This window comes from Pongo abelii, chromosome 3 (assembly GCF_028885655.2).
Source record: "Pongo abelii isolate AG06213 chromosome 3, NHGRI_mPonAbe1-v2.0_pri, whole genome shotgun sequence".
Lineage (NCBI taxonomy): Eukaryota > Metazoa > Chordata > Mammalia > Primates > Hominidae > Pongo > Pongo abelii.
Window position 1 is genome coordinate 153,758,694 of NC_071988.2, and position 13,700 is coordinate 153,772,393.

Sequence of the window (13,700 nt, forward strand, 5' to 3'; positions counted from 1 at the left end):
AACCTTTTCGTTTTTTAAATTGCCCAGTGTTTATCATCAGCGTGAAAATGGACTAATACACTAGCTTTATGCAAAGGCAAGATCTGCATTCATTAAGCAGAAAAATGACAGTACTGACCAACATACAAGTATATAATAAGTAATAAGAATAGAGATTAATGAAGCTTTTTGTCTTTAGACCTTTTTTAAACAGTTATCATCTGCATATTTCATATTTTATAACACTATAGCTAGTTGACATTGAATTAACTCCAGATTGTAATTATTTATATTATAAATTGGGTATATATATATTTATCATTAATCCATATTCACTCTAGAAACAATGTCATAGATTATTATTATATTTTGTTAATGTTATTTTACATCACTATAATCTCTTTCTACATAGCAAAGTCTGTCATATTACATTGTAAATCATTTCCCTTATTATGTACAGCATCCTGTCATGCCAAAAATGCATAAATTGAGAATATTTTATTGCTTCTCTATCCTCTTAATAACTTTATCATGTTTTAAATACAGGTAAAAAAATACTACACACACACAAACATATATGTTATATATTCTTTAAAATTTGTATACAATGAATAATAAATGAAACATTTTATTAATAGCCATGGGTAATTATTTCATATTCAGTGTAGTTATTAGTTTTAAAATAGCTATTGGATTAAAAACAAATGCTTTTATATTTAAAAGTAGACAGAATAGCACCAACTTAAAATACAAAGATACTGTAGAGACAGCTGTTCCATACTTCATGTACCAGGTGCATAAACAATAAACCTTTCCAGTTATAATTAAAATTGCAATAAATCCTTTTTAAGTACGTCAAATATTACACAAGGTATTTCCTACTCAATTATGTTTTATAATTTTTATTCTATTTCAATATCATATTCCCTTTTTGTTTTAACATTAATTTATAGACAATAATTTTAAAGTTTATGTTTAAATCATAATTTTTTTTAAATATAAATTTAATTAAACCAGAAAAATTCAATGGGAACATTATGTTACTTAGTCATCTAGAATGCTTAATTAATTATTGAATATTTCACTGTCCAGTTAATGAAAATTTGCTTGAGGAATACAATTTTGTAGGCTGGTAAAATACTTATACTTACTATGGACAACATACAATACATAATTTAACTACTGTTGTGTAAATTGATAGCATGCAATTCAAACTAAAACATAACCATATATAATTCAGGAGTGAGAACTCATTATTTTGCAAACATACCTGATTTTAGTTAATTTATTCATTCTTCCCATACTCCCCAAAATCTGGATCTACAATAGTGCCTGGATGTACATTTCTCATAAGAATTCTAAGAAAAAACATACAGATACAGAGAATCTTCAGCTATGTAAAATATGGGTTCCTTAAGCATTAAAATAACATTTTTATCTTTTTATTCTACTTGTCCTACCTCGATAGGTTATGCTAAACTATACTATGGTAGAAAATAAACTTCAGTATATCAAAACCAAAATATTAATGATAATATGGGACCTCACAAGAGGTCTTAGACATCTGGCCTTTGACCATCACTTGTATCTATACTTCTCTAAACAAAACTCAGTCTCATAGCCTTATCTGTTAGTAAAGCTGGAATATATTGTCTATACTCCTGCCCATGAATAAAATAAAATCAATATAGTGAATTCATAGCACTGTCTCTATTGCATTGTCAAACTTTCAAATAGACTTGTTTAACTAACTGTACCAAATTGCTTATTAATTTTTTTTGCAGTTGTTATACATTTGGTAGCATGCTGGAATTTAAATTCTTCATCATTGTCTATCAGGCCTATTTAAAATACCCCAGATATGCTACTGTAGTTATGATATAATTATTTGTCCCTATGTAGTGATAAGTAACCTATCTTTATTTTCAGTCAAGTAATAACCCAATCTTGCATCTAGATCTACATAGCTAAAAGACTATTAATTATGCCTATATGTAGGGTAAATTTTCTAAGTGAACTTGTCTTCTACTTCCTTTTGGAAAAAAATTATATATTTTATATTGTTTATGCACTCACATAAATTTATTCATTATTAAACATTGATGATAAATCCAATAGTAGTGTGTATATCTCCTCTATGAGACAATGAGCTCCTAGGTCCTTGAGAAAGATACTCCTGGGTTCTAAACTTGACAAGAGGCTTTCCAGGAAATGTGTATACATTTCACAGGAGGCAGAGGAAGATTTTGCAATTACAAGTCTTCTAAAGTAAATACTCTAAGATAAAAGAGGTCAAGGGCCTATAGTGAGAAAGAAACCTACACTTTAGTCAACCCATGAAGCCACCTTGATCACTAAATATATCCCAATCACATTCTCTCTTAATAGCCTTCTTTAATTAAATTCTATGTTAAATTAATTCTACCATGTTAAAAGCAATTTAATCTGTCAGGCCTCTGAGCCCAAGCTAAGCCATCATATCCCCTGTGACCTGCACGTACACATCCAGATGGCCAGTTCCTGCCTTAACTGATGACATTCCACCACAAAAGAAGTGAAAATGGCCGTTCCTGCCTTAACTGATGACATTGTCTTGTGTTGTGAAATACCTTCTCCTGGCTCATCCTGGCTCAAAACCTCCCCCACTGAGTACCTTGTGACCCCCACTCTGCCTGCCAGAGAACAACCCCCCTTTGACTATAATTTTCCTTCACCTACCCAAATCCTATAAAATGACCCCACCCCTATCTCCCTTCAGTGACTCTCTTTTCGGACTCAGCCCACCTGCACCCAGGTGAAATAAACAGCTTTCTTGCTCACACAAATCCTGTTTGGTGGTCTCTTCATATGGACACGCATGAAATTTGGTGCTGTGACTCAGATTGGGGGACCTCCCTTGGGAGATCAATCCCCCATCCTCCTGCTCTTTGCTCCATGAGAAAGATCCACCTACAACCTCAGGTCCTCAGACCGACCAGCCCAAGAAACATCTCACCAATTTCAAATCCAGTAAGCAGCCTCTTCTTACTCTCTTCTCAAACCTCCCTCACTGTCCCTCAACCACTTTCTCCTTTCCACTCTTCAATCTCTCCCTTGTCTTAATTTCAATCCCTTTCATTTTCTGGTAGAGACAAAGGAGATACGTTTTATCCCTGGACCCAAAACTCTGGCGCCAGTCATGGACTAGGGAAGGCAGCCTTCCCTTGGTATTTAATCATTGCAGGGATGCCTCTCTAATTATTCACTCAGGTTTCAGAGGTGTCATACCATGCAGGGATGCCTGCCTTTGTCCTTCACCCTTAGCGGCAAGTCCCTCTTTTCTGGGGAAGGGGCAAGTACATCAACCCCTTCTCTACATGTCTCTACCCCTTCTCCTCCTTTCTGGCAGGCAAGAAACCCCCAACCCCTTCTCCTTCACCCTTAGCGGCAAGTCCCGCTTTTTTAAAGGAGGGGCAAGTACCCCAACCTCATATCTCTGCACCCCAATCCCTTATTTCCATGTCCCGACCTCTTATCTCTGTGCCCAATCCATTATTTCCATATCCCAACCTCTTATATCTCTGTGCCCCAACCCCTTTCCTGCTTTTCTGGAAGGTAAGAACCCCCAAACCCCATCCCTCCATGTCTCTACTCTTTTCTCTGGGCTTGCTTCCTTCACTATGGGCAACCTTCCACCCTCCATTCATCCTTCTTCTCCCTTAGCCTGTGTCCTCAAAAACTTAAAACCTCCTCAACTCTCACCTGACCTAAAATCTAAGCATCTTATTTTCTTCTGCAATGCCACTTGACCCCAATACAAACTCAAAAGTAGTTCCAAATAGCCAGAAAATGAACTTTCAATTTTTCCATCCTACAAGAACTAAATAATTGTAGTAAAATGGGCAAATAGTCTGAGGTGCCTGACATCCAGGCATTCTTTTACACATCAGTCCCTCTCTAGTCTCTGTTCCCAATGCAACTCATCCCAAATCTTCCTTCTTTCCCTCCCACCTGTCCCCTCAGTCCCAACCCCAAGCATTGCTGAGTCTTTCTAATCTTCCTTTTCTACAGACCTATCTGACCTCTCCCCTCCTCCCGAGGATGCTCATCACCAGGCGGAGCTAGGTCCCAATTCTTCCTCAGCCTCTGCTCCTCCACCCTATAATCCTTTTATCACCTCCCCTCCTCACACCTGGTCCACCTTACAGTTTCATTCCATTACTAGCCCTCCCCCACCTGCCCAGCAATTTACTCTTAAAAAGGTAGCTGGAGCTAAAGGCATAGTCAAGGTTAATGCTCCTTTTTCTTTACCCCAATTCAGATAGTGTTTAGGCTCTTTTCCATCAAATATGAAAAACCCAGCCCAGTTCATGACTTGTTTGGTAGCAACCCTGAGACACTTTACAGCCCTAGACCCTAAAAGGTCAAAAGGCCAACTTATTCTCAAAATACACTTTATTACCCAATCTGCTCCCAACATTAAATAAAACTCCCAAAATTAAATTCTGGCCCTCAAACCCCACAACAGGATTTAATTAACCTCACCTTCAAGGTGTACAATAATGGAAAAAATTGCAATTCCTTGCCTCCACTGTGAGACAAACCCCAGCCACATCTCCAGCACACAAGAACTTCCAAATGCCTGAACCACAGTGGCCAGGTGTTCCTCCAGAACCTCCTCCCCCAGGAGCTTGCTACAAGTGCCAGAAATCTGGCCACCAGGCCAAGGAATGCCTGCAGCCCAGGATCTCTCTTAAGCCATGTCCCATCTGTGCAGGACACCACTGGAAATCAGACCGTCCAACTCACCTGGCAGCCACTCCCAGAGCCCCTGGAACTCTGGCCCAAGGCTCTCTGACTCCTTTCCAGATCTTCTTGGCTTAGTGGCTGAAGACTGATGCTGCCTGATCACCTGGGAAGCCCCCTAGACCATCAGGGATGCCAAGCTTTAGGTAACTCTCACAGTGGAAGGTAAGTCCGTCCCCTTCTTAATCAATACGGAGGCTACCCACTCCACATTACCTGCTTTTCAAGGGCCTGTTTCCCTTGCCTCCATAACTGTTGAGGATATTGACAGCCAGGCTTCTAAACATCTTAAAACTCACCAACTCTGATGCCAACTTGGACAATACTCTTTTAAGCAGTCCTTTTAGTTATCCCCACCTGCCCAGTTCCCTTATTAGGCTGAGACACTTTAACTAAATTATCTGCTTCCCTGACTATTCCTGGATTACAGCTACATCTCATTGCTGCCCTTCTTCCCAATCCAAAGCCTCCTTTGCATCCTCCTCTTGTATTCCCCCACCTTCACCCACAAGTATAAGATACCTCTACTCCCTCCTTGGTGACCGATCATGCACCCCTTACCATCCCATTAAAACCTAATCACCCTTACCCTTCTCAATGCCAATATCCCATCCCACAGCATGCTTTGAAAGGATTAAAGCCTGCTATCACTCGCCTGCTACAGCATGGCCTTTTAAAGCCTATAAACTCTCCTTACAATTCCCCCATTTTACCTGTCCTAAAACCAGGCAAGCCTTATGAGTTACTTCAGGATCTATGCCTTATCAACCAAATTGTTTTGCCTATCCACCCCATGGTGCCAAACCCATATACTCTCCTATCCTCAATACCTCCCTCCACAATCCATTATTCTGTTCTGGATCTCAAACATGCTTTCTTTACTATTCCTTTGCACCCGTCATCCCAGCCTCTCTTCACTTTCACTTGGACTGACCCTGACACCCATCAGGCTCAGCAAATTACCTGGGCTGTACTGCCGCAAAGCTTCACAGACAGCCCCCACTACTTCAGTCAAGCCCAAATTTCTTCCTTATCTGTTACCTATCTCAGCATAATTCTCATAAAAACACATGTGCTCTCTCTGCTGATCGTGTCCGATTAATCTCCCAAACCTCAATCCCTTACAAAACAACTCATTTCCTTCCTAAGCATGGTTAGTGCAGTCAGAATTCTTACACAAGAGCCAGGATGGCACCCTGTAGCCTTTCTGCCCAAACAACTTGACCTTACTGTTTTAGCCTAGCCATCATGTCTCCATGCAGTGGCTGCTGCCACCCTAATACTTTTAGAGGCCCTCAAATCACAAACTATGCTCAACTTACTCTCTACATTTCTCATAACTTCCAAAATCTATTTTCTTCCTCATGCCTGATGCATATACTTTCTGCTCCCTGGCTCCTTCAGCTGTACTCACTCTTTGTTAAGTCCCACAATTACCATTGTTCCTGGCCCAGACTTCAATCCGGCCTCCCACATTATTCCTGATACCACACCTGACCCCCATGACTGTATCTCTCTGATCCACCTGACATTCACCCCATTTCCCCATATTTCCTTCTTTCCTGTTCCCCCATCCAGGACTGGCAAATTAGCTTCACTCAACATGCCCTGAGTCAGATAACTAAAATACCTCTTAGTCTAGGTAGACACTTTCACTGGGTAGGTACAGGCCTTTCCTACAGGGTCTCTGAGAAGGCCACCGCAGTCATTTCTTCCCTTCTGTCAGACACTGTTCCTCAGTTTAGCCTTCCCACCTCTATACAGTCTGATAACAGACCAGCCTTTATTAGTCAAATCAGCCAAGCAGTTTTTCAGGCTCTTAGAATTCAGTGAAAGCTTTATATCCCTTACAGTCCTCCATCTTCAGGAAAAGTAGAACGGACTAAAGGTCTTTTAAAAACACACCTCACCAAGCTCAGCCACCAACTTAAAAAGGACTGGACAATATTTTCACCACTTTTGCTTCTCGGAATTCAGGCCTGTCCTCGGAATGCTACAAGGTACAGCCCATTTGAGCTCCTTTTTATTAGGCCCTAGTCTCATTCCAGACACCAGACCAACTTGGACTGTGCCCCAAAAAACTTGTCATCCCTACTGTCTTCTGTCTAGTCATACTCCTATTCACTGTTCTCAACTACTCATACATGCCCTGCTCTTGTTTATACTGCCAGTTTACACTGTTTCTCCAAGCCAGCACAGCTGATACCTCTTGGTGCTATCCCCAAACCACCACTCTTAACTCTTAAAGTAAATAAATAATCTTTACTGGCAAGGCTATGCTGAACCACCTTAGGCACTCTCTAATTAGATGTCCTAGGTCCTCCCCATTCTTAGTCCTTTAATACCTGTTTTTCTCTTTCTCTTATTCCATTTAGTTTTTCAATTCATACAAAACCATATCCAGGCCATCACCAATAATTCTAAATGACAAATGTTTCTTCTAACAACCCCACAATATCACCCCTTACCACAAAATCTTCCTTCAGCTTAATCTCTCCCACTCTAGGTTCCCACGTTGCCCTAATCCCGCTCGAAGCAGTCCTGAGAAACATCGCCCATTATCTCTCCATAACACCCCCCAAAAATTTTCACCCTCTCAACACTTTACCACTATTTTGTTTTATTTTTCTTATTAATATAAGAAGACAGGAATGTCAGGCCTCTGAGCCCAAGCTAAGCCATCATATCCCCTGTGACCTGCACGTACACATCCAGATGGCTGGTTCCTGCCTTAACTGATGACATTCCACCACAAAAGAAGTGAAAATGGCCTGTTCCTGCCTTAACTGATGACATTGTCTTGTGTTGTGAAATTCCTTCTCCTGGCTCATCCTGGCTCAAAAGCTCCCCCACTGAGTACCTTGTGACCCCCACTCTGCCTGCCAGAGAACAACCCCCCTTTGACTATAATTTTCCTTCACCTACCCAAATCCTATAAAACGGCCCCACCCCTATCTCCCTTCACTGACTCTGTTTTTGGACTCAGCCCACCTGCACCCAGGTGAAATAAACAGCTTTCTTGCTCACACAAATCCTGTTTGGTGGTCTCTTCACATGGACACGCATGAAAATGGTGAAATGAGAAGTCTTCTGATCGAAGGTTTTTCTCAATCAAAGGGTTCATGGTCTCACGGGCTTCAAGGAATGAAGTGTTACTGCTGGATCAGAGAAAGGCGTGGACCCAAAGAGTGTGGGGCAGAAGATTTATTAAAGTGAAAGTGAAAGTAAAGCTTCGACGAGGGGGAAGGGGACCCGGAAGGGTTGCGCTTCTGGCTTTGATGTCTTATGCTTATATTCCCTTATGATTCCTCTCCTTTTCCTTTTTCTGTTCTATAGGACTAGATTATTTTCTATTCCCTTGTGGGTTGGTAGACCTGACTGGTTAAAAACATCAGGCTGCAGCTAGAGCTTAAATTCCCTATATGATTGTTTGAAGTTTCATTCCCTTAGTTTGCAGCTATGACTCATTTTTGCTTAGGGGAAAGTCCCTTTTGATGGGTTGAAGTTTCAATCCCTTAGCTTGCAGCTATGACTCATTTTGGCTTAGGGGAAAGTCCCTTTTGATTGGTTGAAGTTTCAATCCCTTAGCTTGCAGCTATGACTCATTTTGGCTTAGAGGAAAGTCCTCTTAGGGAAGTCCCTATTGGGCCTGGAAGTCCAGCCAACTTAGCCACTTAATTCCTCAATGGGAAGAATCAGATCTAAAGCTCTGCTCTCTTTCTGGGATTTCTTTGGTTTGGGGGAGTACCAGGGATCACTTTGTACCATGAAAGCATGTGACCTTTTAATGTGCAATAGCCAAAAAGTCATTGGTGAGTGCTAACTGAAGTTTTGGATGTGACTGACAGCTTATGAGGAATGGTTATTACTGCAGGGGGCCACTCATTTATTTGTGAGTATAGGTAATAAAAGTGTGACTTGGAGCCCTGGAGGCTATGAAACACTCATCACTGAGGGATAAGAATTCCAAGTGGGATGGACTGATCACAGAATGGGCTTATTGGTGTTGGGTTGCCCACCAGCCTTGGGGGGAATGTCCTTGCAATGAGCTGCACTGTGGAAGTGTTGTAGACTCATGATGTTTCCCTCTTTCTGGGATCAAAAAATTCAGTGTAAAAGTGGGATTCTCAATTGGGGTTGATCTAAGTGTTTTGTTTTTCACCTATGCCTACTTTTCACATATTTAAATATTAAGGCCTTAAAAACTGCATGCTTGCTTTGTCCTATACATTAAGGGACTCCATCTGGAAGTCATCAATAGAATCAAGAAACAAGTTAAGTTGAAAAGACTGCCTACCTAACTAGATTGGTTTCCAAAATATGACTTATTGGCATTAAGCTGGTTATTTTTAAATTTTTTGTAATATAAATTTACATCTACAAAGGAAATCTCCATTTCCTCTGTATTTAAGCCACTAGAAATTTTTGTGATGAGGAAAACATTGGCTTAAAGTTTACATAACAAATCTTACCTTTGTTAAAGATACTTTTACTGGCAATGCTGTCTTTACCAAGCCTTTATCTATTCTCTTCTTTGTTTAAGCAAATATGATGTTTAAATGTAAGTTTTATGTCTTTGGGATGTAAATTTTTACTTAAGAGTCATGTCTTTGGAAGTACAAATTTACAGTTGCCTAACTAGCTAACAATTATTTAGAGCAATGGAACAGATGAGGAAGAGATTGATAGAATAAAGTGGACAAAGAAACTGTTTGAAGAAGAATGTTACGGCGCTGTAGAATTTGCTTCTGTCTATATGTTTATATACATGTTATTTTGCTACCTATATGTATTAAATAAATTCAATCAGTAGACAGGCTTATTATGAAGTTTGTTTTTTCTTCTCTCCATATTACAATTTCTAGATGCAAAAACTAAATCTTGCTACTCTTCTGCCCCTTCTTTTAGATGAAAAGCCACACAATTTCCCAATCTTAACCAACCAGCTACTTTCTCCTAGGATGGTCCCGCAAAAAAACTCTCCTTACTAATGCTAATGTTGTTTTGTTTACAGATAAATCATACTTGATGATTCTGAAATTTATCATGCAGGTTATGTTATAGGATCTTTAACTGAGAATACAGAAAGTGCTTATCTTCCAGAAGGGAACTTGTCTCAACAAGCTGAGTTAATAGCATTAATTAGAGCTTGTCAATTGGCAAAAGAAACAACTGCTAATATTTATAGAAATAGCACATATGCTTTCAGAGTAGCTGATGACTTTGGAATGTTATGGAAAAAAAGAGAATTTTGAAAATTTCCTATCAGTCTAAAAAATGGATACTTTGTTTCAGAATTTTGGAAGCCATATTATTGCCAAAAGCATTAGCTATTATCAAGATTCCAGACCACTGAAAGTCAGACACCGCAGATAGCAAAGGACAGCAATTATCAAATAATATAGCAAAAAGGGCTGCCTTAATGTATCTGAGCAAGAAAGTCAACCCATTTTGGTTTTCAAGGAAGTACTTGATTTTGATGTACAATTATTTCAATCCAAAGTCCTAAGAATAGAACAAGAAAATGGGTAAATAGAAGGGTAAATAACTCCTCTATGACTGGACTGTGGTATGCACCAAATGGTCTACTCATACTTCCAACAAAATTACAGTTATTTTTCCTAGCTTATGTACACGGTCTAATTCAATGGAGCCCTGGTGAAGTGATTACTTGGAGAAAACAATATTATTGAAAATTTCTCCAATTATTGCTCATAATGTATGCAATCACTGTCACTTCTGCCAAAACTATAAGCCAGGGAAATATTTACATAGTTCTCAAAGTCATTTTTCTTTACCTGAAGGCCCCTTCAAAGCATGACAATTATATTTTGTCCAACTATTTATGTTACCAGGGTATGAGTACATTCTACTGATGATTTATATGTTTTCTCATTGGGTAAAAGCATTTCTATGCAGAAGAGCAACAGACTTAGGAGTAAATAAAATTATCTTTGGGAAAAATATTCTGATATGTGGAGTTCCTCTAGACTTTCACAGTGACTCATTTCACTGGATAAATAATCTAGTCAATATATAAAATCTGGCTCACTCTCCAACATTTCTATTGTGCATATTACTGCCAGTCACCTGGGTTGCTGAAACACACAAGCAAAATAATCAAAATTCATTTGGTAAAAATAACTGAGACTTTTAAAATCCCTTGGCCAAAAGCTCTTTCATTGGTTCCTTGTTCTTAGCCTAAGATCCACCTGTTTCCCTATTCATAAACACTGGCTCTCTCTATTTGAAATTATCACAGGCAGACCTATGAAATTATTTTCAGGTAATTGTTAATCTATGATATCAAAGGGGGATATGTTGTATTATTGCAGCGCCTCATAAGGCAACTAATTAAAATCTGTAATTTATTAATAGTAAAACACACTTTCCACAGTGAGCTCCAAGGAGACAAGGAACACAAGGACCATGGACATCAACCAGGAGATTTGTCTGTTGAAATGGCATTCTTTTAAAGGACTTCATTTAACCAAAATGGAAGGGACCTTATCAAGTGCTCCTAACTAACCTGTGTGCTGCTAAGTTAAAAGTAATAGATTTTTAGATACATGTCACTCATTTAAAGAAAGTCACTTTACTAATTTCTACCTTATCTTAAACCAGTGATTTAAAAATTGAAACTATCTAGAACCAACAAGGATGAGAAAAATATATCAGATGCAGTTAGCTTTCTCAAAACATCAAACAGGACCTGTGTCTAAACTAATGCTTAATATTAACAATCATTAATAGATTAATAATCATTAAAAGTCCTCCTTTGCGAGTTCCCACTAAATATCTTTCTTTTCAACCCTAGATATTATGCTTTATTGCTACTACCAAAGCTATTGCCTATGAATCTAACCTCTTTTGCAATGGAGTCAAAACTATGCTGAGAGATTACAAAAAAAAACACTTGTTGGATATGTGACCTTCTACCTTTTTCTGGTGGTTCTTACCTATCATGGTGGGTATCTCCTTTCTAAGGAAAATATCAGATAGAATATCAGAAATATATCTGTATTTCTCAGGAAAAATCATTTGTGCTTACATTAGTATGACTAAGGATGACATACATAACTGGCCTATTAATAATACTTTACAAAGCAAAGGACATAGGAAGAGCTTTTTGGTAGATGAGATCTTTTTTTGCTTTAATACTACTGTTACCTCAACTGAGAAATAAGACAACTTAATTCCAGGATGGTACAACACAAATTTGAGACATCTCTGTATAGCTTACCCCTTCTTTTGGCCAACTTAGTCAGCTTTATGTTGAGAAAAAAGAAAAGAATCACACCAAAGACACATAGTTCAGTAACACTGAAGATATGGGATGGATACCCAAGAAATGATGTGTCCACACCCTTATCTGACAAAGTACTGATTGGCATGTCACTGAATGAACACAGTGGCCAGTATTTATTGGCTAGCTCCAAATGGAATAACTTGACAATGAGGCACCAATTAATGGCTACAGTTACCCCAAGGACGTTTAGGACAGTGTCCTTTGGGTTACAGCTGGGCACAAGGTTAAATAGTTCATACTCTTTCACAGCCTGAAAATTTTTCTTATTTATAGTCTTATTGGGCTCATTCTCTATTTCATTGGTATAATCATTTAGCTTCCATCCTTCTGCCACAACTGGGTACTGAGGTTGTCATTTGGCATGTAGAGGCTTTAACCAATTACATGATAAAAGGTGATAAATGGTAGTCACCTGGATCTTATTATTAAAGAGTGAAGTTGCTCTTATGAGAATTGCTGTATTGCAGAACCATATAGCTTTAGATATACTCACTGCATTGAAAGGGGGAACTTGCACTATCATAAAACCTGAGTGTTGTGTGTATATCCCAGATGAACTAGATAACATATTTACATTAATGGCTGATATGGAAAACCAAATAACTAACCTTTCAGATTTAACATCCTCTCTGGATTATTGGATAAGAAGCTGATTTGGATCTTGGGAAACCTGATGGAAAAAACTAGGAATAATAATCATTTGTGGCATTTTGTCTTGTTTTTGTCTACTCCTGGTACGGCATTTGTTGGCAATGGAGTCAACATACAACTGACAAAACTAAAGGTTGTTCAAAAAATTGCATTAATTGAAGATGCAACTGTGAAGCCTGACTCAAGTCATAATGTCACCTTCTTCACCTTGCTCCAAATTTGGGCAATACCCCATCAGCTTTATAGCTTGGTAAATTGCTCATCAATGAAGCATGACTTCCTAGGAGTGAGCTTTTCTAGCAACACTGGACTAAGCTCCTGAACTTATAGGGAACCAAACTGTTTATCTACCATGCTTTCTTTGGAACATCTTGATGGAAAAAAAGAAATATGAAATTAAATAATTCAAACTTAAAGCTGTTGGAACTTTAAATTACTTAAACTTTGAGATGAATGTGACTATGTGGTTTGAATGACGTAGCATGCATTTGCAACTTCTGCTTCTTTGTTTTTAGATTAAATCTCTTTAGTTTTTCCTGTAAATTATTAGAAAAGACCAAATGGCACCAGAGATAAGGCCCATAAAAACCATTGCTTCTCCTGACAGAATGTTAAAGCGATCTTCCTTGGAAAATAGCAAGCTGTAACCAATCAAATTGCTGTAATGGATGTACTGGCCTTACATGGAAAATGTTGCAACTTTGTTGAACTTCTATGTTTCTGTCTATACAAGTAATACTTTAGCTTCTGCATTTTGGAAAGCTGACACTTTGGAGTCTATATTTCCTGAGTGCCATTCTCATACTTTGATCTTGAATAGACTCTGTACTTAATTATATTTTCTGGATCTCATCATTTAAGGTTGACATCTTTATCTTACATGCAAGCATATTTTTAAAAAAAGACATATAAAAGAATACTCATTGTATTATTCAGTATAAGCACATTCAAATATTTTCTCTTTGTAATAACAAAA